At 40.7% G+C, this 15849-nt stretch overlaps 2 long non-coding RNA genes across 2 annotated transcripts in view; both read left to right on the forward strand.

Moving 5' to 3' along the window:
* Positions 1–15849, forward strand: part of LOC143213918 (uncharacterized) — a 139181-nt gene that overhangs the window by 26690 nt on the left and 96642 nt on the right. The gene's annotated exons all lie outside the window — the stretch shown is intronic.
* On the forward strand, positions 12378–15329 carry LOC143212774 (uncharacterized). The gene is made up of 3 exons (XR_013009776.1): positions 12378–12898; positions 13420–13730; positions 14015–15329. It is a non-coding gene; the product is annotated as an uncharacterized LOC143212774 (long non-coding RNA).

Genomic DNA, 15849 nt, shown 5'->3' on the forward strand with positions numbered 1-15849 from the left:
TTTATTCCCCTTCGCTGGCCGACCGCCAGGATTTCGAACAGTCTCTCGGTCCCGGCCGCCAGGGAAAATACCAAGTCGAACGGCCGGATTTAGTGCGCCGACTGTCCGAACTTTATCGGAACGTTCCACTGACCCACATGCGCACCTTTCCTTCCTCTTTCGGAGATAACTTCCGTCATGCCACGGCGAAAAGTTCGCCGTCTGATTGATCGCTTCTTGCGAATCAACCCTTTGCTTTTCTTGCTTGCACGTCGACAATGCTGGGTCTGGAAATGCGCGTATACTGTACCAACAATTCCTTATACTACAACAAGTCTCACTGGGAAGTTCAGAAACTCGACAATTCGGAAAACTTTAAAAGTTTGCGCAAATGCATAGTACGGTTCTACTTGTTCGAACATAGACTGTCCTATATTCCATTTATTTAACGAACAGTAAAAAACATTTAACATACATTGAATATTATTTAATGTAAGAACTTAACCTGTTGTCTATCGTTCTCGTTTGACGCCCCTGTGCCAATTTGACCGTAGGCTCACTCACTTGGCTATCTTCTGTTCTATTTGCCTGGCCATGGACCTATTAAGGCTGTCCATCCAGCCTGTCTGATCTTAAACAGTCTGTTCTACTTGTTTGATCATAAATTTACTAATCCTGACTTTATAATCCTGATTACACGTTCGAAAGCCTCAAGAAACAATTAGAGAAATCCGTTGCGTTCTCCCAGTGGCATCTCGGCGAAAGTTTACGAAACGTCAATCGCCCTCCGTGCCCACAACTCTCGGAATTATCGCTCTTCTCTGGCTGGCTAATAAATCGAAACGCCGATACAGCCGAAAAGACGGCGCATTCGCCTAAGCCGCTGAAAATTTTAATCCGGGAAACGGAGAGGCGGTCACGTCGTTGCCGTAAAGCTGACCTAAACTCTTGTATCCTTAACAGCGCGAGCGTTTTATGTCTTATTTCCCGGCGCGGTTCTGAAACTGCCGAGAATAATGCACGAGCGTGCCTTCGCAAATCTGGAAACCAATTCCAGGTGTGCAACGGGAGCTCTGGGCGCAGCCAGTTTCCGGCGTGAAGTGGCAAAAATGTGGCTCCCGAGGGTCCACTGTGCGTTCTCCCTTTAAGGCCGCCCTTCTCGCTTCTCGTCCCGCGCGACGGCCGGCTGGCTTAGGCGAAAAAGTAGTGCTCGAATAAATCCGTGGGATTATCCCGGACGAGGAGTGTCCTGGTTCTGGCCCTGTTTCCCGTTTCTTCCTTCGCTTCCGGACTCGTTCTCTGCGCGGCAGTAAAGGGACCACGGCCAGTAGAAATGGCCCGCGCTGGTCAGACTGTAAAGGAACACTCCGCGGCCGGCCCGATCCTGTGCCAGTGGCAAGCACTGCGCGCTCCTGGCAACCGCAATCATTTCAAATCCCTTTACACCTGTCCGACTTTCTTACTTTATTTTTGTATCCGACGCTCCTCGCGTTTTTCGTTGCCTCCGCGCCCGTTCCTTGCATTGTTTCGAGGGATTAACATGACGCCCCCGCTCGCAACTGTCCCCGGTAAGAACCGTAGCGTCGTTTCTTCCATTCGCAATGCTCGCGACGGCATTAAATGCTCTTATCGGCCGTAATTGGATCGGAAAAAATGCTGTCCGTTTCTTTATGCTCGCCTTCCTTTCAGTTCTGTTTCCTCGGATAGTCTTGCACGGTGGACAGTCGCGTGACAGGGGAACAGAGGAGCGTAGATGGACCATTTGCGGCCACTTTAACGGCGCCCGTGTCGTTCACCGATATACTGTCTGGCCCGTAACTCGTGGTACAACGGCATAAACATTTTCTGCGTGGGTGGAGGCATTGAGAAGATTTCAAGGTCACCTTGATTTTTTTAACGGAAATACCTACTTTTTGTATCATGAATCGATAAACTATCGAATTCTGAGTAAAAATGTATTGACCTCATATGTCTTAAATCTAATGGTGGATAATCCACCTGCACGCGGCCTGGTCTCAGCGCCTGCAAGGCCCGAAATTGACCGGCTTTCGCGAGCCATTCAGTCTGTTCGAAAAAGGTCAAAAGGTGACACTGTATAATCAAGAAGCAATAGGTCCACAAAAGTACAGAACAATATCAGTGCAGTTGCAAATATCCAGACAATCAAAACATTGTAAGATACACAATGTTTTAATAACTTAAAATTCGTAAGGACCGCACGATTATCGAGATTTACTGAAGTTCTACGGAGCAGTACCTTTGAATTAGCAATGCTTCAGACAGAAATTACGCCTCGTACTATTGCTGTCCTATTTTCTCGGTATAAAACAGTCCGAGGACGTCCCGAAGTAAGACGGAAACTGCAAAATCAGCGTGAGACCGGGCGCCACGGGGAGCCGACTCGTTGATTTATCTGTTTACCGAGCCGCAGCTCGTTCCTTACCTCTCTCGAGAAGAATTTCGTGGATGAGCTACGATCGTCTTGCGACCGAAATTTCTCCGGGGATCGAGGGCAACTTTTTAAGGGTCCGCGAACTCGCGGAGAACCTCTACCTGATCCTTCTGAAACCTGTAGACAAATTCGATGGCTTACGGAAAAATTATGGGACCCACGACAAATTACTAGGACGTGCGACAAAATGCTTGAGTCTGTCCCAACATGTACAGCCTACGGAAAAAATGTAGAGCACATGGAAATAGGGGCACCTATAACAACATTGTTCAAATCGTTAAAAAATTATAAAATCTCTGAAAATACTGTAAGACCCCGAAAAAAATTTAAAAGCAACAAAAAGATTGCAGGACTTGCGAAAAAATTATAAAGTCTACAAGCACATTGTAAGACCCTAAGAAAAAATTGTGAGACCTGCAAAAGTATTATAAAACACGTAAAGCGATTACAAACTCTGTACAGGCACTGTAAGACCTCTAAAAAGTTGTGAGACCTATAAAAAGATTACAGGACCTATAGAAAAAATTGTACATCTTCGAAGACATTGTGGTGTCCATAATAAAATTGTGAAACGCGCAAAAGAATTGTTTGACCCGAGAAAAAATTTAGAACTACATATCATAAAAAATTGTCTGACTCGCGAGAGTAAGATGGAGCCTCGAGAGAAAGCAGCCTGGCGCCATATCATACATCATGATGAAAATGGGGAAGACGGGCGTCAAATAGAAAACTGTCTGGGGCCAACGAGCACCGAGACATTTTGCTTGACAGATCACGGCGTGATCGTTTGGTCCCTTGAAAAGCAAAATTTATCGGCCGCTGGGTTCACGGTCGTAACCCAGTTAGAGACGCTTGTCTTTCCCTGAGCGGATTCTCTTGCGCCACGTTTCGCACAGCCTCGCTGAATATCTGTAATGGATCGTATCCGGAACTTCCATTAAGTACTCTAGCATTCCCCACCGCTCGCGCTCGTCGAAACAAAACTACGGGTCCGGAGCGCGGAGAGGTACGTTCGAAACTTCGCTCTCTACGTTTCCTAACTGGTACAACTTCTGATTCCCTTATTCTTTCCCTGATAAGGCAAGTTCCTCCGCGGGGTAGTAAGCCGCTGATATTCTGCTGCTGCGATTAGACGGCAGCGACCGCCGGATAGTCCGAGACAAAATTTTACCGACGGAGTTCTTCCAACGTCGACAAAAACCTATTCTTTTATAAACGTGTACGAAAATCTCCAAACTCTGTTCTAACTGTACAGTTTCTTCTGACTGGTATCTCCAGCTTCTTCATCGCCGAAACACCAAAAGATTCTAAAAATACTGTTAGTAAAGTTTTGTTTGACCTGAGATATGTGCATTTGAATTTAATAGTTAAAAACCGCCAGAACTTTTTTTCAACCTAGTAAAAGAGAAATCTGAAATCATAAAAAATTGTGTACGAGTGTTTATACTCTTCCGAGCGAGAAGATCCGATTATGGACGGCAATCTCGAAGGCATTGTATTCGCATAAGGAAAATCGAAAGGCGACAAGTGTGAGAATGCGAGCTTAAGCCCTCCTCTCGCTCGGGACTGCATTGACTTATACGTGTCCGTGTTCCGGACGGAATGCAAAATGAGATGAGTAATCCCCGAGCGAAAGGAGCCGGTGGAACAGTTCCGTGCTACCAGGAAACCAGGGTATATCGCGGCAAACTGCACTCAACGGGCCGCGGACAATTTAATTAATCGATGACAACTTAACGAGCCGGTAACTGCGTCTAGGAAGCGTTTCCGGCACGGTTCTCGATTGACGAGCCGAGTCGATAACGCCGCTCTAGAACACTTAAAGAATGGAATTACCAGTTGGAGACAATCCCTGATTACTTATTTAATAACGAATGTTAACGGTATCGAGTGCGAATCGCTTCACAGAATTCGTACTCGATCGAATTATCGATTTACTACGGAGCAATTGCTTCCTCTTTTAATTCCAACATTTGTTACACTTGTTTCGATTCGATTGGTCAAAGATTAATCCTGGAATGACACCCTGGGGTTGCTAAAGACTTCATGAAATTCTATTTAGCACGAATTTCAGGCAACTTAAAATATCCTATTTTCTTTTTGTGAATAAAAATCACAGTTTCTTGAAGAGGGATGGGAGATAACACTGTCCAACAAATTTCAACTTTTTAAAAATATTTCGATTCCCACTATGCGATTCTTATAGAGTTTTCCGCGCTGATTCCGAATCTGTTTTTCATTTTTTTCCTATACGTCCAGTTTTTGAGAAAATGGAGTTTTAAAAAAAGACATATTTTTCAACTTTAAACAAATATTGCGATGTTATTATAAAAGATATTGAATTGTTCTTTACAGCAATAGATTCTGTAGACTTTCCCGAATACAGTGATATCCAATATTAATACATTATGATTGTTTAAACATGTTTAAACAATGATTAAAGACGGGGAGACACCACTTTTGCACCAATTTTTGCGGGTATTTTCGAATTTATCTCAAAAAATAAGGGTCCAGCGAAAAATTGAACTATACCACGCGAAAGAGCAGACTTTTATCTTGAGAAAACCCCCTGTGAAGTTTGCATGGTCGGCGTTTTTTTCGAACCAGAAAGCAAAATATCTTCGCCCGACATGAGTTGTCACCAGTGGCGCTCACCACCAGAACGGTCGTTCGCCGCTCCGTATCCCGTCGCTGCGCCGTATCCCGTCCCGAGCGCCACTGGCGGAAACTGATGTCGCGCGAAGATATTTTGCTTTCTGGTTCGAAAAAAACGTCGGCCATGCAAACTTCACAGGAGGGTTTCTCAAGATAAAAGTCTGCTCTTTCGCGTGGTATAGTTCAATTTTTCGCTGGACCCTTATTTTTTGAGATAAATTCGAAAATATCCGCAAAAATTGGTGCAAAAGTGGTGTCTCTCCGTCTTTAATCATTGTTTAAACATGTTTAAACAATCATAATGAATTAATATTGGATATCACTGTATTCGGGAAAGTCTACAGAATCTTTTGCTGTAAAGAACAATTCAATATCTTTTATAATAACATCGCAATATTTGTTTAAAGTTGAAAAATAAGTCTTTTTTTTAAACTTCATTTTCTCAAAAACTGGACGTATAGGAAAAAAATGAAAAACAGATTCGGAATCAGCGCGGAAAACTCTATAAGGATCGCATAGTGGGAATCGAAATACTTTTTGGCTGTTGGACAGTGTAATTGGCCGAACAAAATTTCCGAATAATTACAGAACAACAATCTCGCTTTCCGTTAATTACGGCCACAGTTTCACGCTACTGATCTCTGGACCAGGTTAGAAATGTCTTCGGCTCACGCTGTCCGGGAATATAATCACCGTAACGCTAGCCTCAAAGCTTGGATTTGGTTACCGCTCACCGAGATCCGCCATTGACCACGAAAAACCGAGCAGCATGTCGGGAAACGCCTCCAACAGGTACAGTTGCAGCTGGATTCACCTTGCCGGTGAAATTCTCAGACGTCCGGAATTCACGAACCCTCTTGTCTGCTTGGAGAACCTCGCAACATTATCTCCGACATTTGGTAGATTTATCGCCGAAGAGAAATTTTTTCCCCTCCAGGAAACATGAATAATAGACTGCGGGTTTTTTTATGTAAAATAAAAATTGTCCACGTTCATTTCAACGTGCAGGAGATAGACATTTATTTCTTTCCGCGATAACGAGTTGGAACTAATCCAACAGTGTGTTTCAGTTCTTTAAATGTGTTTATTGTTCTGCCTTTGATCTATTTAATTTTGTCATATGTGCAGAGAATGTGCAGTATGCTTAATATCCTTTTATGTCCAGAAAGGGTTCCTTTCTTCCATTTATACACAGAGTTGAGCATTAATCGATAAAAATTTTAATCAAGATTGGTTGATTAATGTGTATAATTAAAATAGGTAATCATTGAACAATCGACGATTGATTCAATCGATTGGTGAAGTTAATCGTCAATTGTTGATTAAAAAAAGAAATCATCGAAAAATCAGAGACTGATTCAATCGATTGATGAAGTCAATCGTGGATCGTTGATTAACACATTCGCTGCCGAGCGACATTTTCAAAAACGGTTCCACCACGCCAACTAATTTTAATTAATTGTAAAATAAAAATACAAAACATGTATTTATGGGAAAGATATTGAATTTAGATCATTTTTAATTGCTTTATCAATTATACCAGTTATATCGTAGTCGATTTTTGCGATAAAATGTTTTATGACAAACCTAAACACAAACTTCGACCTACGAGATAACTGTGTTAAAAAAAGAAATCATCGAAAAATCGGAGACTGATTCAATCGATTGATGAAGTTAATCGTCAATCGTCGATTAAATAAAAAAAAAAATCATTGAAAAAAAACATGAAAGCACGTAAACAGAGTTTGTATTATAGACCAAATGACGATACACCTAAACTCAGTTTACATTTTTTTCAGTATTGATATATGTAGTTTTAATTCCGTATTTCATTTCGAAATTTCAGCAGTTAATCATTAATCAATTATCCGATTGACGATTACAATTGAAAGGAATGTAATCGTTAATTGCAATTAACGACTAAAGCAGAAATTTAATCGTTAACTGCAATTAACGATTAATAAGTATTTAATTGTTAACCGCAATTTTAACGATTAATAAGTATTGAATCGTTAACCGCAATTTTTTAACCACTAAACTAGGAGATTAATTGTTAATTGCGATTAACGATTGAAGTAGAAATATATTCGTCAATCGTTGATTAAATTTTTGCTCAACTCTGTTTATACACGTACATTTAATCTGACAGAGAGAGTTACTTCTTTGTAAGCAATTTTATATCCTGCTCGTCTGAGTAGAGACTGTTCCTATTACACAATAAAAATGAAACATTAAAATCCTGATAATCTTGGTACGAGGAGCGTCATTAAATAAAATAATATCATAGTTAAAATACTATTGTTTTCAGAATATCAGCGACATTAATTCCAGCTTTCTGTCTCACAGAGTCGTCCTCTTCGACTTCGTAGTCATCACAATTTTGAAAAGAGACACTCTAAAGGTGCGAAACTCCTCAGACACGAGCCATTCCATTTTCCTACTTTCTTCCCTCCCCCATTGTCTCATTCTAGAGACAGAGTTTTTCATTCTAAAGTACAGATCTTAATTCAACTCTATTTAAATACGAGAACTCCGTGCACATTCCGTACACAAGATTCTTAAATTCATTATATTCAGGGTTAGGTCTGAATGCAACGTCGTTAAAACGCGCGGAGTCTCGCTCTTCCGCAGCATAATTGCTCTCATGAGATAATGTATACATTCGCTCATATATATCAGCACAAATATTTTTCATTTATTTTTACATCTTCGTCTTTAATGATAAGTACAAGATACCGTCAAATTATCATCATACAGTATTTTCTCGTTCGTTGCGAATAATGTAGTATTCGCTCGTTGCGACGTGCCTACCCACTCCACTGCCTGTCAACGCCGAGTCGGCCGAGTCGCTCCGCACGGCGGCAACGACTGTCCGCTGTCTCTTTCTTTCCCATACGCTCTTCTTCGTTGCGTTCGAAACTTTCATCGTCGCTTAAACCACTAAATATTGGCCAAATTATATCGTGTTTGGTATCATTTTAATCAGAAAAATGCCAGAAATGTGTTAGTGAAAGTCCCATAAAAGCCTAATAGAAAATGAACGATTCCATCACTGCCATTACTACATTGTAAGAACTCACGGGCCTTTAAATTGTGCCGGCGACGGCGACACGCTTCGGTCACCCGATCCGTATTTCATTCTGTCCTTCTCTATGTTCGGCTCCCTATTGAAGTCTCGCTCGGTGCGCTCGGCGTGTATCTGGACGCAGTCATAAATCACAAAACAGTTCAGTATTCGCTCGTTGCGAACTCAAACCCCCCGGCAGTTTCGCGACGAACGAGAAAATACTGTACGTACAATATCACTGTCCTTTGTTTAATAAATGCTCCAATAACATTGTACTATCACACTTACAATTTGAATACAGTAAAAGCTCCTTCGTTGTCCAAAGGCCGGGGGTTTGAGCGGACAACGATCGTTCCTGGACACTATTTTTTTTTTTATTTATGACTGAGTCTAGATATCGCGCCGACCGCGCCGAGCGAGACTTCAGTAGAGAGCCGAACATAGAGGAGGACAGAATGAAATACGGATCGCGTGACCGAAGCGTGTCGTCGTCGCCGGCACAGTTCAAAGAATGTCTCATACGCTGTTCTTCGTTGCGTTCGAAACTTTCATCGTCGATTAAACCACTAAATACCTAAATACAGTCGAAATATCGTGTTTGGTATCATTTTTATCAGAGAAATGCCAGAAATAAGCTAGTGAAAGTCCCATAAAAAAATAATGAAAATTAAGAAAAGTTTGAGCATTCGATTCACTCGAGTCAATGTTGTAGTGTTCACACCGATATACCCGAGCCGACATCAATCGTCGCCGCACTGCAGAGCGACTCGGCGTTGATAGTCAGTGGAGTGGGTATGCACTGGACAAAGATCGTGCCCACAATTCAGAACAACGAAGGAGCTTTTACTGTATTTCTTCCTAGGGGGGGGGGGGAGGTTAATACATCTAAAATGCAAACATAACATTTGTGAAGACTAATTATTATCATTCTTGTTGTTGCCAGAAAATTGATCGGTTTTAAAGTGACGACGGATCACTCGCAGAAATAAGGGCAGACATCGCCGGAAATCAGGATTGCAGAAATTTTCGCAGGCACGCGGGCTAGAAGTTCCTCGGTTTAATCGAGTCTTCGGCTGCCGGCGCGGCGTTTCTATTAAAATTAGCGTACCTACATTCCGGAATATTAAAAAGCTCCGGATAATCCGCAAGATTCCGCCGCGGAAGGGTGTGGGGGTAGCACGGGGAACGTTTCCATTAGCAGTCGGACAGAGGCAACCCACAAAACTGCGTCTCCACCCTCCCCCCATCTCGTTCTGCTGGCGCATCTCCAGAATTTTTAGGGATCCTCCGCATCGGGGACAGCTTCAACCAACCTACTCCGACGCTATCCTAGAACCTTCTCCGCCCGTTTTACGGATAATTACGGCCGAGTATATTATCTAGTAAGAACACCGATTGCCACCCAGCGAAACTCCCCGGCCAACCGAGACTTCTTTTATTATTTCTCCTGCCGCTGGCATCCGAGTATTTTTACATCGCGTGTCTCCCTAATTATTTGACTGGCTAGACAATAATGCCTGTGGTTCTGTTACGAAATTGTATAAAACAAATGAATAGTCTCCGCGAGGACGCAAGAGATGAGAAGATTGAAAATCATTGTAGAATGTAGATACGTTCGGGCATCGTCAAATTACGGAACGCAAATAATTATTTATTATTTGAGCAAGTCTATTATATTAAGCAACTATTATTAAATGTATATATCTATATATTAAATGAGCAACTATTTATTTGATTTCCACTTCAATCCAAATAATAAATAATCTTTTATTTGCAAATATGAGATAAAATTGTATTTAAATAAAAAGTTTAGTTATTATTTGCAATTAAAATCATACGTTTATTTATTATTTAATTATTTATTATTTACGTTCGGGCATCGTCGAATTACGGAACACAAAAATAATAAACGCTGTTTATTATTTTAGCACCTAACAACTGCCCCCACCCCTCTACCCCAAGGTACAATTTCCGTTACACATTTGTGTGACATCCTACGTCACGCTTTTAGCCGAACGAAACCTAGAAGATTTTCAATCTTAAAATAACACAAAGAAATAAAAAGACAGTCAAAATACGATTGCAATAAATTAGGTATTAGGAATATTTTACAAAGATTTTCCGTGGGATTAGTCTAAGTGACCTTCAAATGTCCTTGAACATAAAAACATGATAAAATAGAACATTACCAGATTGTTCGTCACTGATGGTCTTACACTTCAGCAGTTTTTCATTAAAACCATAGATATCAGTCGTCTAGCATCCCCTTCAACCTCTTCGGAGTCCTCCAAGGAAACATTGCCGAAGTTCAACGTTCAGCATTAAAATTTAATTCGCAGGCAGATTTTTAATCTGTATTTCGCGTTGGGAGGTGAACTTTTTACCGGGAACCTGCGGACCCAGCGATAAGATAACATCCGAAAAGAATTCAATTTTGGAGTTTCGCGTGACTGCGGATCCGCGAGCTGGGATTGGATCTTCGGTCGGAAAGTTTCTCACTGATCTTCGTCGTTTACGTCTCCGTTGGAAGAAGATATTTGGATCTCGGCCGCAGGACGATAGCGAGATAGCCGCGGAGGCGGGCTGGGGCCGAGAGAATTTCAATCTCGACGAGTCGATAACCGGAAGCCGCCATCGCGACGGAAGTTCCAGGTCCGAGGAGGCATGCAGAGACCACCGCCGCTGGAAACAATGGCCGCGAACCCACGAAAGTTGCCGCACGCCGCCTTTGACAACTTGGACAGTTAATACTGCGCACGGTTAGGCCCGGGTGTTAGCTGCCCCTCCCCGTCTTGCCACCAGGTTGGCACCACCTGTCACTCTCCCGATAATTATTACTTGTTTATTATTATTATTATTTGTTGTAATTATTTTTGCAGTTGAGTGCATTCCACACTTCCATGTGGTCTATGGGTCATTCCATTGCAAATCGATCGTTTTTTGCTGGCACCATCGTCGATTTTGTTCTAAATGAAATATGTTGTAATCCATGGGAAATTAGGGGGGGTTTAAGTCATCATTTTGCCGGTTTTGAATTTTTTTAGAAATGGCAGGCCTTCAAAGTTTTCAATTTTTGCCCATTTTGACGAAAACGGGCCTCACTTACGAATTTTTATCTCGGGAACTGTTTGTCCGATTAAACTACATTTTTTTGTTTCATTCGGAAAGTATTGGACTATTACGAAATAATTTTTTCAACCTCGAAAATCAACTTCATAATGTTGAAAAATTTAAACAAATTCTTTTTTTACGTTTTTTCGATGAGCGGTCGGAGTGATTTAAATTTTGAAAAAATATGGTTATATTCCTTGAAGTTTCCCCTTTAAAATGAGCCCTTGAAAAATATGGAGCCATAAAAATTAGCCAAAATCAAAATATTCTTAAACGTGAGGGGTATACTCAATATGATAAGAACACTTTACCTCCCGGATGCCTATTAATAGGATTTTCAATAGTTGTGCTGTACCAAAGAAAGCATAGAAATTTTCTTTTACATTGCAATCTCAAATGGAACAATTAGATAACGTTCTTGAGGGTGACTTGTTAGTTCACAATGAAAATTGCTGTTGCTATGGAAGGTTCCATTAAAATGTGTTTAGCCACTTACCATAGATTAATCAAAATTATGCAATAATCACCGGTCGGTAATGTGTTAAATAAAAGTAAAGGGATGAATATTGCTAATCAATTTAAAGATAGGAAATTATGAACATCATTTAGATTTTAACTAATTCTTTAATTTATTTGATTAATTCAATGGATGAAATTTTTATAATTAGTTCTTTCAATTACAATTGGTATAAAACTATTTCAGTACCACAGAAACATAACGAAGTCCTCCTCATCACTAGAACTGTTCATTTTTAACCGACTTCGAAAAAGGAGGAGGTTACTCAATTCGATCTCCATGTGCCTTTTTTTCGCTTTTAAATTCTTCTACATGCTTTCACATATTAATGTATATTCTCTTCCCAACTACTGATTTCCAAGTTCACCATATTCTAATGAAATCATAATCAGCAACATCTGTCATTTGGAAAATTTTCAATTTTGCGCCGCCTCCGAAAATATTGTATTGTATTTAAGTTCGCGTGTATTCACATAAATTAAATGGAAATTATTTTATACTTTATAGTGCGCTTTTTCGAAGTCGATTTAATTTTTTTTTGAAAGTGAAAACGCATTTCTTGATGTTCGAAAAACACAAATCGACTGAGAAACAATCGACCCGTGTGCAGATGGCAATCGCGTCCGTTTCATGAATCGTACATGACGATCAAGACGTACGAACTTCACGACGGGATTACAATCGACCCGTGTGTGGACGGCCTAATTCGTAACTTTGCTTCCGGCCACTTTTCTTCGCGTTTCGGCACAGAGGTAGTGAGACAAGATCTCGGTAGAACAAGGTCTCGGAGGGAGGGCGTCGGCGCGAGCATGAGCGCGTGAAGCGAACTATTTTCGTAAGTTTAATTGCGGCTGAAGATGACGAGGAGAATAGAACAGTCGTGCGCTCGCGCAACTGCCGCAACGATTATCACGAACGAAACCCGTCTTACCTCGGGGATTTTTCGCGGAGTACACCGACGAGACTCGAATTTGTCTGGTTAATGGAAACCCGGTTGCTCATTAACACACTCCGGTTCGCTCGCGAGCGAGATAATGAACGCGATCTACTGTTCTGCGACTACCAGATAGGGTGCCGCTATTGAAAGGGGAACGAAGTGTTCTCCAAGGATGATTAGGTGATTTTCTCGACTTATTTCGTGTCTTCGAGTCTCGTGGCTTTGCTAGCGGTGATCTCGAGTCTCCTTTTATTTCGTGAAGTTTTCTCATACAATGCATTAAATAATCTTATTTAGTACTTTAAACGAAATTTGATTTCGTTTGACCGACAACGAATTTGACCTACAACGACTTGAGTCACAGTATGATAATATTGTATGATAATACATACTGTAGTCGTCTTAAGTTGTTGTGGATCAAATTGGTTGTCGGACAAATCGTTGTCGATCAAATTCGCTGGCGACCAAAGCTATTGTCGGTCAAATCTGGAGTCGGTGAAAACCGCGTCGGGGAAATTTGTGTCGGTGATTTCCATCAGACGCATTTATTACTTGGTCGATCCTTGTCGTGTAAAAGGAGCAGCAGACAATGACAGAAAATGGTTTCGTAAACAACGTTCATTAGCGTTTGTTTTTCCAACGTCTCCATTTATGGTTTTGTTACCTTCATCGATGTTGATGAACATCACTTTTTGTTTAAGGAAGCGACAAAAGTAACGAGCACATCAATTCAGGTCAGAGATAAATGACATCGCCACGCGGATTATCGTGTGGCAATCATGGGACTCTTCATGCGAATCAGTCCCGAGTTTGAATTTACGTTCATTTACCGAAGCCCGTTTTCCCCCTCCCCGCCCGCCCCTCGGGCTGTTTGTTAAATGATTTTCAATAGCTGTTAGAGAATGTTTATTCGAAAGCGGTACAATTGCCGACTGGGATGTTTGCGGAGACATGTTGGGGACGGGACGGGACGTGGCGGGAACGCTATCGACAAAACTAGCAAATTAGAACGGTAACGAGAATTTATGGGTATAATTAAATGACGCGTGAAGCCGCGAATGAATTCCGCGTAACAGATACCGAACTTTGGAAATATCGCTGTGTCATATCTGCGGTGAACGATGCCCACCGTTGTTCTTGTCAATCTTCTGCGCGATTAATAGCCGTACCGCGAAAATAAATGTGCAATCACAAACTTTAAATCGCTTCCACTTTTTCCTACGTAACGGTTGAAATTTTGTATTCAATTGTACTCGGCTTTTACATTCATTCATTGTCTAATATTTAATATTTCAGGCTTATAGGAATGAACAGGTTCCTTCAGATGAAATAATATCTGAGACTCGCAAGTGCTTACAATTTCTCAATTTAATTTTATTCCACAACTCTCTATGCAGTGGGACCCCAATTAACCGGCTTCATCGAGGCTTACCGGATGATCGAGATCTGGTGAGACGAAATTGGAAATGCAGTTTACATTGCATCGTTATTATTAGACTGCGGATGTTTATGCGAATGCATATTTTTATCGAAAATAGATAAAAAACTGGGACCTGAACAGAAATTTGTTTTGTCATTTGAAAAATATAATTTTTATTTTGCATATTGCATATTTCTTTTATAAATTTTGCATAAATGCATAAATTTTGTATAAATATTCGACTATTTAATGCTACGCCAGAATAAATAAGATAGATGTGCCTAAAAGATTGAGCCCTCCGTTAACAAATTAATATCTACTGTTAAAAAAGTATTTTTAAAAGCTCCACTACGCGTCGAAATTTATAAAAATAAATTACAAAATATGCCATTGCCACCAGAACCTGTAATAACAAGATGGGAAACCTGGATGGAAGCAGCGTTTTTTTTATGCATCGCATTTAGAAGGAGTAAAAGACGTCATAGAATCGTTTAATGAAAAGGAGGCTTGGTCAATTAAATCGGCTGAAGAAGCATTACGATGTAAGCATTTACAACAAAATTTAACATTTATTCAGAGCCATTACCAAATGTTACCTCAGACCATGAAGAAATTAGAAACAATAGGATTACCTCTATCAAATGTATTTGGTAACTACACAGTTATAGAAAATTTAAAAATTATACCCGGTGATTATGGAGAAAAGGTTACATATAAAATGGAATCTGTATTAAAACGAAATGTACACTTTAATGTATTATTACAAATAAGCAAGATTTTGAAGGGTGAACACGTTGAAGGACCACGAGAGGTTCTGGCACATCATTGTGGTAAATTTAAATATGCCCCTATAACATCATGCGATGTACAACGCTCTTTTTCAGCGTATAAGTTAATTTTAACAGACAAGAGGCATCAATTTACACTCGACACTATAGGAGAAACTATTGTTGTATATTGTAATTTAAATTATTATAAATAAAACAATAAAATAATCACTATTTTACAGATCCGTACTTGCATTCCCTATACATTGTATACAGTAAATGCTCGTTCGTTGTGAAGAATCTACTATGCGCTCGTTGCGACGTGCCTACCCACTCCACTGCCTGTCAACGCCGAGTCGGCCCCGAGTCGCTCCGCAGGACGGCGACGACTGTCCGCGTCTCTTTCTTTCCCATACGCTCTTCTCCGTTGCGTTCGAAACTTTCATCGTCGATTAAACCTCTAAATATTGGTCAAATTATATCGTGTTTGGTATCATTTTAATCAGAAAGATGCCAGAAATGAGTTAGTGAAAGTCCCATAAAAGCCTAATGGGAAATGAACAATTCCATCACTGCCATTACATACATTGTAAGAACTCGCGGGCCTTTAAATTGTGCCAGCGACGGCGATACGCTTCGGTCACGCGATCCGTATTTCACTCTGTCTGCAAATATTTGTATCATTACACACTATAGAATTGTACAATAATTATTTCGACACATTCATCAGACTGTACCATAATTGCAATATTGTATACGACCCACAAAAACTCACACGCACACTGGCATAGTTTTCTATTACCATCAATCTCCGCGCGACTATCAATACTGCCACCACAGGCGAATACGCGTATATTCGCAATGCCTAGCAATTAGCGCCGACTAATTGCAGTAAATAACTAAATAATAATAATGGCCGGAAATAAATCAGGACGATTCGCTTG

Source organism: Lasioglossum baleicum, chromosome 1 (assembly GCF_051020765.1).
Source record: "Lasioglossum baleicum chromosome 1, iyLasBale1, whole genome shotgun sequence".
In the NCBI taxonomy this organism is placed as follows: Eukaryota; Metazoa; Arthropoda; class Insecta; order Hymenoptera; family Halictidae; genus Lasioglossum; species Lasioglossum baleicum.